Here is a 14,174-nt window from a genome sequence, read left to right as displayed (position 1 = left end):
AGAAATCTGTCCCTTTAAGGAACTAGCTGACAATCCCTTCTCCAATCCTTATTGGAGAAAGAATAAGATTCTAGGAATCCTGACTTTACTCCATGAGTAACCCTTGGATTCACACCAATGAAGATATTTACACCATATCTTATGATAGATTTTCCTGGTGACAGGCTTTCGAGCCTGAATTAAGGTATCAATGACCGATTCGGAAAAACCACGCTTTGATAGAATCAAGCGTTCAATCTCCAAGCAGTCAGACGCAGAGAAATTAGATTTGGATGTTTGAAAGGACCTTGAAGAAGAAGGTCCTGCCTTAGCGGCAGAGTCCATGGTGAAAAGGATGACATGTCCACCAGATCTGCATACCAAGTCCTGCGTGGCCACGCAGGAGCTATCAAAATCACCGAAGCTCTCTCCTGCTTGGCAATCAGACGAGGGAGCAGAGGAAACGGTGGAAACACATAAGCCACGCTGAAGGACCAGGGCGCTGCTAGAGCATCTATCAGCGCTGCCTTGGGATCCCTGGACCTGGACCCGTAATGAGGAAGCTTGGCGTTCTGACGAGACGCCATGACATCCAGTTCTGGTTTGCCCCATAGTTGAATCAACTGGGCAAATAACTCCGGATGGAGCTCCCACTCCCCCGGATGAAAAGTCTGCCGACTTAGGAAATCCGCCTCCCAGTTCTCTACTCCTGGGATATGGATAGCTGAGAGATGGCAAGAGTGAACCTCTGCCCATAGAATTATCTTTGAAACCTCCAACATTGCCAGGGGGCTCCTTGTTCCCCCCTGATGGTTGATGTTGGCTACAGTCGTGATGTTGTCCGACTGAAATCTGATGAACCTGACCGCAGCTAGCTGAGGCCAAGCCTGAAGAGCATTGAATATCGCTCTTAGTTCCAGAATGTTTATCGGAAGGAGGGTTTCCTCCTGAGTCCATGAACCCTGAGCCTTCAGGGAGTTCCAGACTGCGCCCCAGCCCAGAAGGCTGGCATCTGTCGTCATTATAGTCCATTCTGGCCTGTGGAAACTCATTCCCCTGGACAAATGGACCCAAGATAGCCACCAGAGAAGAGAATCCCTGGTCTCCTGATCCAGATTTAGCAGAGGGGACAAATCTGTTTAATCCCCATTCCACTGATTGAGCATGCAAAGTTGCAGTGGTCTGAGATGTAGGCGGGCAAACGGAACTATGTCCATTGCCGCTACCATTAAGCCGATTACTTCCATACACTGAGCCAATGACGGCTGAGAAGTGGAATAAAGACCACGGCCGGAATTTAAAAGCTTTGACAACCTGACCTCTGTCAGAAAAATCTTCATTTCTATTGAATCTATCAGAGTTCCTAGGAAGGAAACTCTTGTGAGAGGAGAGAGAGAACTCTTTTCTATGTTCACCTTCCACCCGTGAGACCTCAGGAATGCCAGAACAATGTCCGTATGGGACTTGGCGATTTGAAAAGTCGACGCCTGTATCAGAATGTCGTCTAGGTAAGGAGCCACCGCTATGCCTCGTGGCCTTAGAACCGCCAGTAGGGACCCTAGAACCTTCGTAAAGATTCTTGGTGCCGTGGCTAACCCAAAGGGAAGAGCCACAAACTGGTAGTGCCTGTCTAGGAAGGCAAACCTGAGAAACCGATGATGATCTCTGTGTATCGGAATGTGGAGATAAGCATCCTTTAAGTCCACGGTAGTCATATATTGACCCTCCTGGATCATAGGATGGTTCAAATAGTCTCCATCTTGAAGGATGGGACCCTGAGAAATTTGTTTAGGATCTTGAGATCCAAGATTGGTCTGAAAGTTCCCTCTTTTTTGGGAACTATAAACAGATTTGAATAGAATCCCTGCCCCTGTTCCTCCCTTGGAACTGGGTGGATCACTCCCATAACCAGAAGGCCTTGAACGCAACGCAAGAATGCCTCTCTCTTTATCTGGTTTGCAGATAATTGTGAGAGATGAAATCTCCCCTTTGGAGATGAGGCTTTGAAATCCAGAAGATATCCCTGGGAAACAATCTCCAGAGCCCAGGGATCCTGGACGTCTCTTGCCCAAGCCTGGGCGAAGAGAGAAAGTCTGCCCCCAACTAGATCCGGTCCCGGATCGGGGGCTACTCCTTCATGCTGTCTTAGAGGCAGCAGCAGGTTTTTTTGGCCTGCTTTACCTTGTTCCAAGCCTGGTTAGGTCTCCAGACTGGCTTGGACTGGGCAAAAGTTCCCTCTTGTTTTGCAGTAGAGGAAGTTGAAGCTGCGCCACTCTTGAAGTTTCGAAAGGAACTAAAATTAGTCTGTTTGGTCCTTAATTTGTTGGTACCTATTCTGGGGAAGGGCGTGGCCTTTTCCTCCAGTAATATCAGAAATGATCTCCTTCAGTCCAGGCCCGAATAGGGTCTGCCCTTTGAAGGGGATGTTGAGAAGCTTAGACTTTGAAGTAACGTCAGCTGACCAGGACTTAAGCCATAGCGCCCTATGCGCCTGAATGGCAAAACCTGAATTCTTAGCCGTTAGCTTTGTTAAATGAAAAACGGCGTCAGAAATAAATGAATTGGCTAACTTAAGAGCTTTAAGCCTGTCTAGGATATCATCCAACGGGGTCTCCACCTGTAGAGCCTCCTCAAGAGACTCGAACCAGAAAGCCGCTGCAGCAGTGACTGGGGCAATGCATGCAAGAGGCTGGAGAATAAAACCTTGTTGTATAAAGATTTTATTAAGGAAACCCTCTAATTTTTTATCCATTGGATCTAGGAAAGCGCAACTGTCCTCGACGGGGATAGTTGTACGCTTAGCTAGGGTAGAGACTGCTCCCTCCACCTTAGGGACCGTCTGCCACGAGTCCCGTGTAGCAGCATCTATGGGAAACATCTTTTTAAAAGCAGGAGGGGGAGAGAACGGTACACCTGGTCTATCCCATTCCTTCGTAATAATTTCTGAAAACCTCTTAGGGATTGGAAAAACATCAGTGTAAACAGGCACTGCAAAGTATTTGTCCATTTTACACAATTTCTCTGGGACTACAATGGTGTCACAGTCATCCAGAGTCGCTAAAACCTCCCTGAGCAACAAGCGGAGGTGTTCAAGCTTAAATTTAAATGCTGTCATTTCAGAGTCAGACTGAAGTAACGCCTTCCCTGAATCAGAAATGTCACCCACAGATAGAAGCTCTCCTGCTTCGGCTTCTGTACATTGTGAGGGTATATCAGACATAGCTACTAAAGCGTCAGAAAGCTCTGTATTTGTTCTAGCCCCAGAGCTGTCTCGCTTTCCTTGTAACCCTGGCAGTTTGGACAATACCTCTGTGACGGTATGATTCATAACTGCCGCCATGTCTTGTAAGGTAAACGCATTGGACGTGCCAGATGTACTTGGCGTCACTTGTGCGGGAGATATAGGTTCTGACACATTGGGAGAGCTAGGTGGTTTAACCTCCCTTTTGTCAGTCTGAGAAATCTCTGGTGATAAATCTTTAAAAGCCATAATATGGTCTTTATAACTTATAGAAAGGTCAGTGCATTTGGTACACATTCTAATAGGGGGTTCCACAATGGCTTCTAAACATAATGAACAAGGAGTTTCCTCTATGTCAGACATGTTTAACAGACTAGTAATGAGACCAGCAAGCTTGGAAAACACTTTAATAAATGTGAAAAAGCAATTAAACAAAAACGGTACTGTGCCTTTAAGAGAAAAAAACTACCACATAAACTGCAAAACAGTGTTAAAAAGTAGTAAACTCTATGAAATTTTTACAGTGTATATAAGAGACCAAAGCAGTATTGCACCCACTTGCAAATAGATGATTAACCCCTTAGGCCCCAAACCGGATTAGAACAACGGTAAAACCGTTAAAAAACAGTCAAACACACTGCCACAGCTCTGCTGTGGCTCCTACCTGCCCTTAAACACGATTTTTGCAGGAAAAAAACCTTCTATAGTGGTCCTAGATGCCAGAGGACTCCTTTAGGGAAGCTGGATGTCTCAGTCTGAATATCAACTGCGCATAACGTGCGCGAAAATAGGCCCCTCCCACCATGCACTCAATGTCAGAGGGCCTTAAAAAAGTACTCCTAGGAGCAATCTAACAAGCCATGTGGAAAACTAGGCCCCAAATAAAGATTTATCACCCTCAGAGAAAAAACGTTTTTTTCTGTAAGTTATGCAAACGTTTTTACACTAAGTAAGATGAGAATTAACATGAATATTACCCTTATCTTGTAAGCATGATCCCAGTCGTTGTTAAATCACTGTATCAGGCTTACCTCAAATATACCAAGTATTGTCAGCATTTTCTAGACCTTATCATCTCTCTAGAAAAAATATACTGAACATACCTCAAAGCAGGTGATCTGCAAACCGTCCCCCCAACTGAAGTTTTCTTTCCATACTCTTCAGTTATGTGTGAGAACAGCAATGGACCTTTGTTACAAACCGCTAGGATCATCAACCTCCAGGCAGATTCTTCTTCCAATTTCTGCCTGAGAGTAAAACAGTAAAACGCCGGTACCGTTTAAAAATAACAAACTCTTGATTGAAGGTAAAAACTACACTAAGTCACCACATATCTCTGGTGGCAGTTAGAGGAGGAGCTATATAGACAGCTCTGCTGTGGGTGTCCTCTTGCAACTTCCTGTTGGGAAGGAGAATATCCCACAAGTAATGGATGAACCCGTGGACTGGATACACCTTTACAAGAGAAATATAGACTGAACATACCTCATATGCCGCTTAGCATGCAAACCGTTCCCCCAACTGAAGTTTTCCTGTACTCTTCAGCCCTTGTGAGAACAGCAGTAGTTCTTAATTACAAAGTGCTAAGATCATCATCCTCCTTGCAGAAATCTTCATCCCTTTTCTGCCAGAGAGTAAATAGTACACACCGGTACCATTTAAAATAACAAACTTTTGCTTGAGAAAATAAAAAACTAACATTTTTGTCACCACACTCCTCTTGCCCTTCCTAGCAGTTAAGCAGGCAGAGAGAATGACTGGGGGTGGAGCTAAGGGGGGAGCTATATAGACAGCTCTGCTGTGGGTGCTCTCTCTGCCATTTCCTGTAGGGGAGGAGAATATCCCACAAGTAAGGATGAATCCGTGGACTCGATACATCTTACAAGAGAAAAACTGATGTTTCTATGATGAAGAGCCTATGTCTCTGAGCACTCACTGTGTATTACAACATCCCACACATGTATGACAGGATCACTATGGGTCAGTAGCACAGTGTGTGATGTATAACTGGTGGTGGCACCTCAGCAGGATGACCAAGCAGGGAGCAGTACAAGGGAAGGTACACAAGGCAGGAGCAGTACAAGGGAAGGTACACAGGGCAGGAGCAGTACAAGGGAAGGTACACAGGGCAGGAGCAGTACAAGGAAAGGTACACAGGGCAGGGAGCAGTGCAAGGGAAGGTACACAGGGCAGGGAGCAGTGCAAGGGAAGGTACACAGGGCAGGGAGCAGTACAAGGGAAGGTACACAGGGCAGGGAGCAGTACAAGGGAAGGTACACAGGGCAGGGAGCAGTACAAGGGAAGGTACGCAGGGCAGGAGCAGTGCAAGGGAAGGTAGACAGGGCAGGATCAGTACAAGGGAAGGTACACAGGGCAGGAGCAGCACAAGGGAATTACACAGGGCAGGAGCAGTACAAGGGAAGGTACACAGGGCAGGAGCAGTGCAAGGAAAGGTACACAGGGCAGGAGCAGTGCAAGGGAAGGTACACAGGGCAGGAGCAGTACAAGGGAAGGTACAAAGGACAGGAGCAGTACAAGTGAAGGCACACAGGGCAGGAGCAGTACAAGGGAAGGTACACAGGGCAGGAGCAGTACAAGGAAAGGTACACAGGGCAGGAGCAGTGCAAGAGAAGGTACACAGGGCAGGGAGCAGTACAAGGGAAGGTACACAGGACAGGAGCAGTACAAGGGAAGGTACACAGGGCAGGAGCAGTACAAGGGAAGGTACACAGGGCAGGAGCAGTACAAGGGAAGGTACAAAGGACAGGAGCAGTACAAGTGAAGGTACACAGGGCAGGAGCAGTACAAGGGAAGGTACACAGGGCAGGAGCAGTACAAGGAAAGGTACACAGGGCAGGAGCAGTGCAAGAGAAGGTACACAGGGCAGGGAGCAGTACAAGGGAAGGTACACAGGACAGGAGCAGTACAAGGGAAGGTACACAGGGCAGGGAGCAGTACAAGGGAAGATACACAGGGCAGGAGCAGTACAAGGGAAGGTACACAGAGCAGGAGCAGTACAAGGGAAGATACACAGGGCAGGAGCAGTACAAGGGAAGGTACACAGGGCAGGAGCAGTACAAGGGAGGGTACACAGGGCAGGAGCAGTATAAGGGAAGGTACAAAGGGTAGGAGCAGTACAACAGATAGCTCAGCGTGCTAAGGCACTGTGGCTGAGCTCTGTAGCAGACCAAGGGTTGCATTTTCGATACCCGGCGAGGTCCACTCAGCCTTTTCAACCTTTCGAGGTCGATAAAAATTATCAGCGCCTTGAGACCCTTACGGGTGATTAGCCGCTTTTTACAAGTACCCAATACATACATACATACATACATACAAGGGAAGGTACACCGGGCTGTATATCTCATGTATGATTTAATAATGTAACAAATTTCTGTAATAACAACACACAAATTGTATAGCTGTTTAACACAAGATTAGGTGTCGCTTATATGCGTCTTTGTCCCCTTCCCTGTAGACGAGTTATATAAATTATTACCTAGAGACCTGAGGGTCTGGTAATTCTCCATCATCACATCCTTATAAAAATCTTTTTGTTCTTCAGTTAAACAGTCCCACTCCTTCTCCGTGAAATAAACTGCAACTTCATCAAACTCCATTTGGTCCTTTAAAAAAAACAAAAAAACATCGAAAAACGAATTTAACTTACAAAGCGTAAGCCATAGAGAGAAACCTGTGACAACTAACCCAGAGCTCGGCCAGTGACCATGAACAGAGCATATAGTCAGTGTGCTCACTCCCACTGGGGTTGTGCTGTCAGTGTTGTATAAAGACCATGAACAAACCCAGAGCTCTGCCAGTGATCATGAACAGACCATATAGTCAGTGTGCTCACCGCCCCCCCCCTGGGATTGTGCTGTGTGTGTGTTGTATAAAGACCATGAACAAAGCTAGAGCTCGGCCAGTGACCATGAACAGACCATATAGTCAGTGTGCTCACTCCCCCTGGGGTTGTGCTGTGTGTGTTGTATAAAGACCATGAACAAACCCAGAGCTTGGCCGGAGACCATGAACAGACCATATAGTAAGTGTGCTCACTCCCCTTGGGGTTGTGCTGTGTGTGTTGTATAAAGGCCATGAACAAACCAGAGCTCGGCCAGTGACAAGGAATAGACCATAAGGTCAGTTTGCTCACTCCCCCTGGGGTTGTGCTGTGTGTGTGTTGGATAAAGACCATGACCAAACCCAGAGCTCTGCCAGTGACCATGAACAGACCATATAGTCAGTGTGCTCACTCCCCCTGGGGTTGTGCAGTGTGTGTTGTATAAAGGCCGCTCAGCAGCAGACGTTGCACACAGCAGCAGATAAGTGACAATATGACTAATCGTCCTCACCTCCCCAGTCACCATGTAGATCTCTGAGGTTTGGTTCTTCTCAGTCGTCGCCTTGTTGGTCACACGTCAATCAGCCTCGTTGTGATCTTTCAGTGAGGTAAATGATAATGAGTAACAGATACCCACCTTGACACCCCACAGTAACCACAAACTAAACAAGAGAGGGAGGATGTGTAAATGATAAATTAAAGATTAAAGTATTCGCATGTAGCTAGTCTGCTTGTTACGGACAAAATTAGAAAGTCTAAACCTTGTTCTATAATCACACATACAGTGTCTGGGTTTGGTAATTCAGATCAGTTCAATTTCGCTAAATTATGTAATGGCTTTAAGGTGACAAATTGTTCCCAATCACTTGGCTGATGGGTAAGGTGAAGATCCCTCTGTCTCAAACATACATAATCCCTCACCAGTACTGTATACACAGATATATATTTATACAAAATCATATAGAGGTTCCCTATGTCACACACACACAGTCCCCTCACCAGTACTGTATACACAGATATAGATTATTATACAATATCATATAGAGGTTCCCTCTGTCTCACACACACACATAGTCCTCTCACCAGTACTGTATACACAGATTATATATTATTATACAATATCATATAGAGGTTCCCTCTGTCTCACACACACACACACACATAGTCCCCTCACCAGTAATGTATACACAGATATATATTATTATACAATATCATATAGAGGTTCCCTCTGTCTAACACACACACATACATAGTCCCCTCACCAGTACTGTATACACAGTTATATATTATTATACAATATCATATAGAGGTTCCCTCTTTCTCACACACACATATAGTACCTCACCAGTACTGTATGCACAGATATATATTATTATACAATATCATATAGAGGTTCCCTCTGTCACACACACATAGTCCCTCACAAGTACTGTATACACAGATATATATTATTATACAATATCATATAGAGGTTCCCTCTGTCTCACACACACACATATAGTCCCTCACCAGTACTGTATACACAGATATATATTATTATACAATATCATATAGAGGTTCCCTCTGTCTCACACACATATAGTCCCCTCACCAGTACTGTATGCACAGATATATATTATTATACAATATCATATAGAGGTTCCCTCTGTCACACACACATAGTCCCTCACAAGTACTGTATACACAGATATATATTATTATACAATATCATATAGAGGTTCCCTCTGTCTCACACACACACATATAGTCCCTCACCAGTACTGTATACACAGATATATATTATTATACAATATCATAAAGAGGTTCCCTCTGTCTCACACACACACACACACAGTCCCCTCACCAGTAATGTATACACAGACATATATTATTATACAATATCATATAGAGGTTCCCTCTGTCTCACACACACACATAGTCCCTCACCAGTACTGTATACACAGATAATATATTATTATACAATATCATATAGAGGTTCCCTCTGTCTCACACACGCACATAGTCCCTCACCAGTACTGTATACACAGATATATATTATTATACAATATCATATAGAGGTTCCCTCTCTCACTCACACACACATAGTCCCTCACCAGTACTGTATACACAGATATATATTATACAATATCATATAGAGGTTCCCTCTGTCTCACACACACATACATACATAGTCCCTCACCAGTACTGTATATACAGATATATATTATTATACAATATCATATAGAGGTTCCCTCTGTCTCACACACACACATAGTCCCTCACCAGTACTGTATACACAGATATATATTATTATACAATATCATATAGAGGTTCCCTCTGTCACACACACACATAGTCCCTCACCAGTACTGTATACACAGATATATATTATTATACAATATCATATAGAGGTTCCCTCTGTCACACACACACATAGTCCCCTCACCAGTACTGTATACACAGATATACATTATTATACAATATCATATAGAGGTTCCCTCTGTCTCACACACACAAATAGTCTCCTCACCAGTACTGTAAACACAGATATATATTATTATACAATATCATATAGAGGTTACCTCTGTCTCACACACACACACATAGCCCCTCATCAGTACTGTATACACAGATATATATTATTATACAATATTATATAGAGGTTCCCTCTGTCACACACACACATATAGTCCCTCACCAGTACTGTATACACAGATATATATTATTATACAATATCATATAGAGGTTCCCTCTGTCTCACACACACACATAGTCCCTCACCAGTACTGTATACACATATATATATATTACTATACAATATCATATAGAGGTTCCCTCTGTCACACACACACACACACATAGTACCTCACCAGTATCTTATACACAGATATATATTATTATACAATATCATATAGAGGTTCCCTCTGTCTCACACACGCATAGTCCCTCACCAGTACTGTATACACAGATATATATTATTATACAATATCATATAGAGGTTCCCTCTGTCTCACACACACACATAGTCCCTCACCAGTACTGTATATACAGATATATATTATTATACAATATCATATAGAGGTTCCCTCTGTCTCACACACACATAGTCCCTCACCAGTACTGTATACACAGATATATATTATTATACAATATCATATAGAGGTTTCCTCTGTCTCACACACATATAGTACCTCACCAGTACTGTATACACAGATATATATTATTAAACAATATCATATAGAGGCTCCCTCTGTCTCACACACACATAGTCCCTTACCAGTACTGTATACACAGATATATATTATTATACAATATCATATAGAGGTTCCCTCTGTTTCACACACAAACACATAGTCCCTCACCAGTACTGTATATACACAGATATATATTATTATACAATATCATATAGAGGTTCCCTCTGTCTCACACACACACACATAGCCCCTCACCAGTACTGTATGCACAGATATATATTATTATACAATATCATATAGAGGTTACCTCTGTCTCACACACACACACACACACATAGCCCCTCACCAGTACTGTATACACAGATATATATTATTATACAATATTATATAGAGGTTCCCTCTGTCACACACACACATATAGTCCCTCACCAGTACTGTATACACAGATATATATTATTATACAATATCATATAGAGGTTCCCTCTGTCACACACACACACACATAGTACCTCACCAGTATCTTATACACAGATATATATTATTATACAATATCATATAGAGGTTCCCTCTGTCTCACACACGCATAGTCCCTCACCAGTACTGTATACACAGATATATATTATTATACAATATCATATAGAGGTTCCCTCTGTCTCACACACACACATAGTCCCTCACCAGTACTGTATATACAGATATATATTATTATACAATATCATATAGAGGTTCCCTCTGTCTCACACACACATAGTCCCTCACCAGTACTGTATACACAGATATATATTATTATACAATATCATATAGAGGTTCCCTCTGTCTCACACACACACACACACACATAGTCCCTAACCAGTACTGTATATACATAGATATATTATTATACAATATCATATAGAGGTTCCCTCTGTCTCTCACACACACATAATCCCTCACCAGTACTGTATACACAGATATATATTATTATACAATATCATATAGAAGTCCCCTCTGTCTCACACACACATATAGTCCCTCACCAGTACTGTATACACAGATATATATTATTATACAATATCATATAGAGATTCCCTCTGTCTCACACACACATATAGTCCCCTCACCAGTACTGTATACACAGATATATATTATTATACAATATCATATAGAGGTTCCCTCTGTCTCACACACACATATAGTCCTTCACCAGAACTGTATACACAGATATATATTATTATACAATATCATATAGAGGTTCCCCTCTGTCTCACACACACATATAGTCCCCTCACCAGTACTGTATACACAGATATATATTATTATACAATATCATATTAGAGGTTCCCTCTGTCACCACAACACTATAGTCCTCCCCTACCAGTACAGTATACACAGATATATATTATTATACAATATCATATAGAGGTTCCCCCTGTCTCACACACACACATAGTCCCCTCACCAGTACAGTATACACAGATATATATTATTATACAATATCATATAGAGGTTCCCCCTGTCTCACACACACACATAGTCCCTCACCAGTACTGTATACACAGATACATATTATTATACAATATCATATAGAGGTTCCCTCTGTCACACACACACACATAGTCCCTCACCAGTACCTTATACACAGATATATATTATTATACAATATCATATAGAGGTTCCCTCTGTCTCACACACACATAGTCCCTCACCAGTACTGTATACACAGATATATATTATTATTTAATATCATATAGAGGTTCTCTCTCTCTCACACACACACATAGTCCCTCACCAGTACTGTATACACGGATATATATTATTACACAATATCATATAGAGGTTCCCTCTGTCTCACACAAACACATAGTCCCTCACCAGTACTGTATATACAGATATATATTATTATACAATATCATATAGAGGTTCCCTCTGTCTCACACACACATAGTCCCTCACCAGTACTGTATACACAGATATATATTATAATACAATATCATATAGAGGTTCCCTCTGTCTCACACACACACATAGTCCCTCACCAGTACTGTATACACAGATATATATTATTATACAATATCATATAGAGGTTCCCTCTGTCTCACACACACACATAGTCCCTCACCAGTACTGTATACACAGATACATATTATTATACAATATCATATAGAGGTTCCCTCTGTCACACACACACACATAGTCCCTCACCAGTACCTTATACACAGATATATATTATTATACAATATCATATAGAGGTTCCCTCTGTCTCACACACACATAGTCCCTCACCAGTACTGTATACACAGATATATATTATTATACAATATCATATAGAGGTTCTCTCTCTCTCACACACACACATAGTCCCTCACCAGTACTGTATACACGGATATATATTATTACACAATATCATATAGAGGTTCCCTCTGTCTCACACAAACACATAGTCCCTCACCAGTACTGTATATACAGATATATATTATTATACAATATCATATAGAGGTTCCCTCTGTCTCACACACACACATAGTCCCTCACCAGTACTGTATACACAGATATATATTATTATACAATATCATATAGAGGTTCCCTCTGTCTCACACACACATAGTCCCTCACCAGTACTGTATACACAGATATATATTATTACACAATATAATATAGAGGTTCCCTCTGTCTCATCACAAACACATAGTCCCTCACCAGTACTGTATATACAGATATATATTATTATACCAATATCATATAGAGGTTCCCTCTGTCTCACACACACATAGTCCCTCACCAGTACTGTATACACAGATATATATTATTATACAATATCATTATAGAGCTCTGTCACACACACACACATAGTCCCTCACCAGTACTGTATACACTAGTGATGCACCGAAATGGAAATTCTGGACCGAAACCGAATCCGAAAATCCAGGATGCACTTAGCCGAAAACCGAAACTGATACCGAAAATGTATTTTTTCAAATTATTTTCAAATTATTTTTTTTTAGTTTTTTTTTTTGCATAATTAGAGCCAATAAAAAAAGCCCACACTTTTATTGAAAGTAACACACTAAAATTGGACAAAAATATCTTAAAACAATAATATGCAACATCAATAATTTTACCAAGAAAAAAAAAACAGGCAAAAAAATAATGCCCATTTTCGACCAAAATGTTTCTGCGACCAAAATTTTGGTGCATCCTCTACTTAACACAATTATACATATCAATATACTGTATTATTCTTCATTTAGTTCTATGTAACATAATCATATTTCAACAGTTTTTTTTTTACCAATTATCCAAATAAAGTATAATCCTAGAAAACTCATTATATGCAGAACAGTAAGTGAAGTTAATAAACTTAAACAGCAGCTCTAGGCTAGCATCAAATTTGAAATATGCTACACAATAATTTTACCGAAACTAACAGGCAAAAAAACCCGAAAACCGAAATAGCCAAAAATGCCATTTTCGGCCGAAATTTCGGTGCATCCCTAGTATACACAGGTATATATTATTATACAATATCATATAGAGGTTCCTTCTGTCTCACACACCACACAGTCCCTCACAGTACCTTATACACAGATATATATTATTAAACTATATCATATAGAGGTTCCCTCTGTCCTCACACACACATAGTCCCTCACCAGTACTGTATACACAGATATATATTATTATACAATATCATATAGAGGTTCCTTCTGTCTCACACACACACATAGTCCCTCACCAGTACTGTATATACAGATATATATTATTATACAATATCATATAGAGGTTCCCTCTGTCTCACACACACATAGTCACTCACCGGTACTGTATACACAGATATATATTATTATACAATATCATATAGAGGTTCCCTCTGTCTCACACACACACACACATAGTCCCTCACCAGTACTGTTACACAGATATTATTATTATTACAATATCATATAGAGGTTTCCTCTGTCTC

This window comes from Bombina bombina, chromosome 7 (genome assembly GCF_027579735.1).
Source record: "Bombina bombina isolate aBomBom1 chromosome 7, aBomBom1.pri, whole genome shotgun sequence".
Taxonomy (NCBI): Eukaryota; Metazoa; Chordata; class Amphibia; order Anura; family Bombinatoridae; genus Bombina; species Bombina bombina.
Note: the sequence above shows the minus strand (reverse complement) of the source record.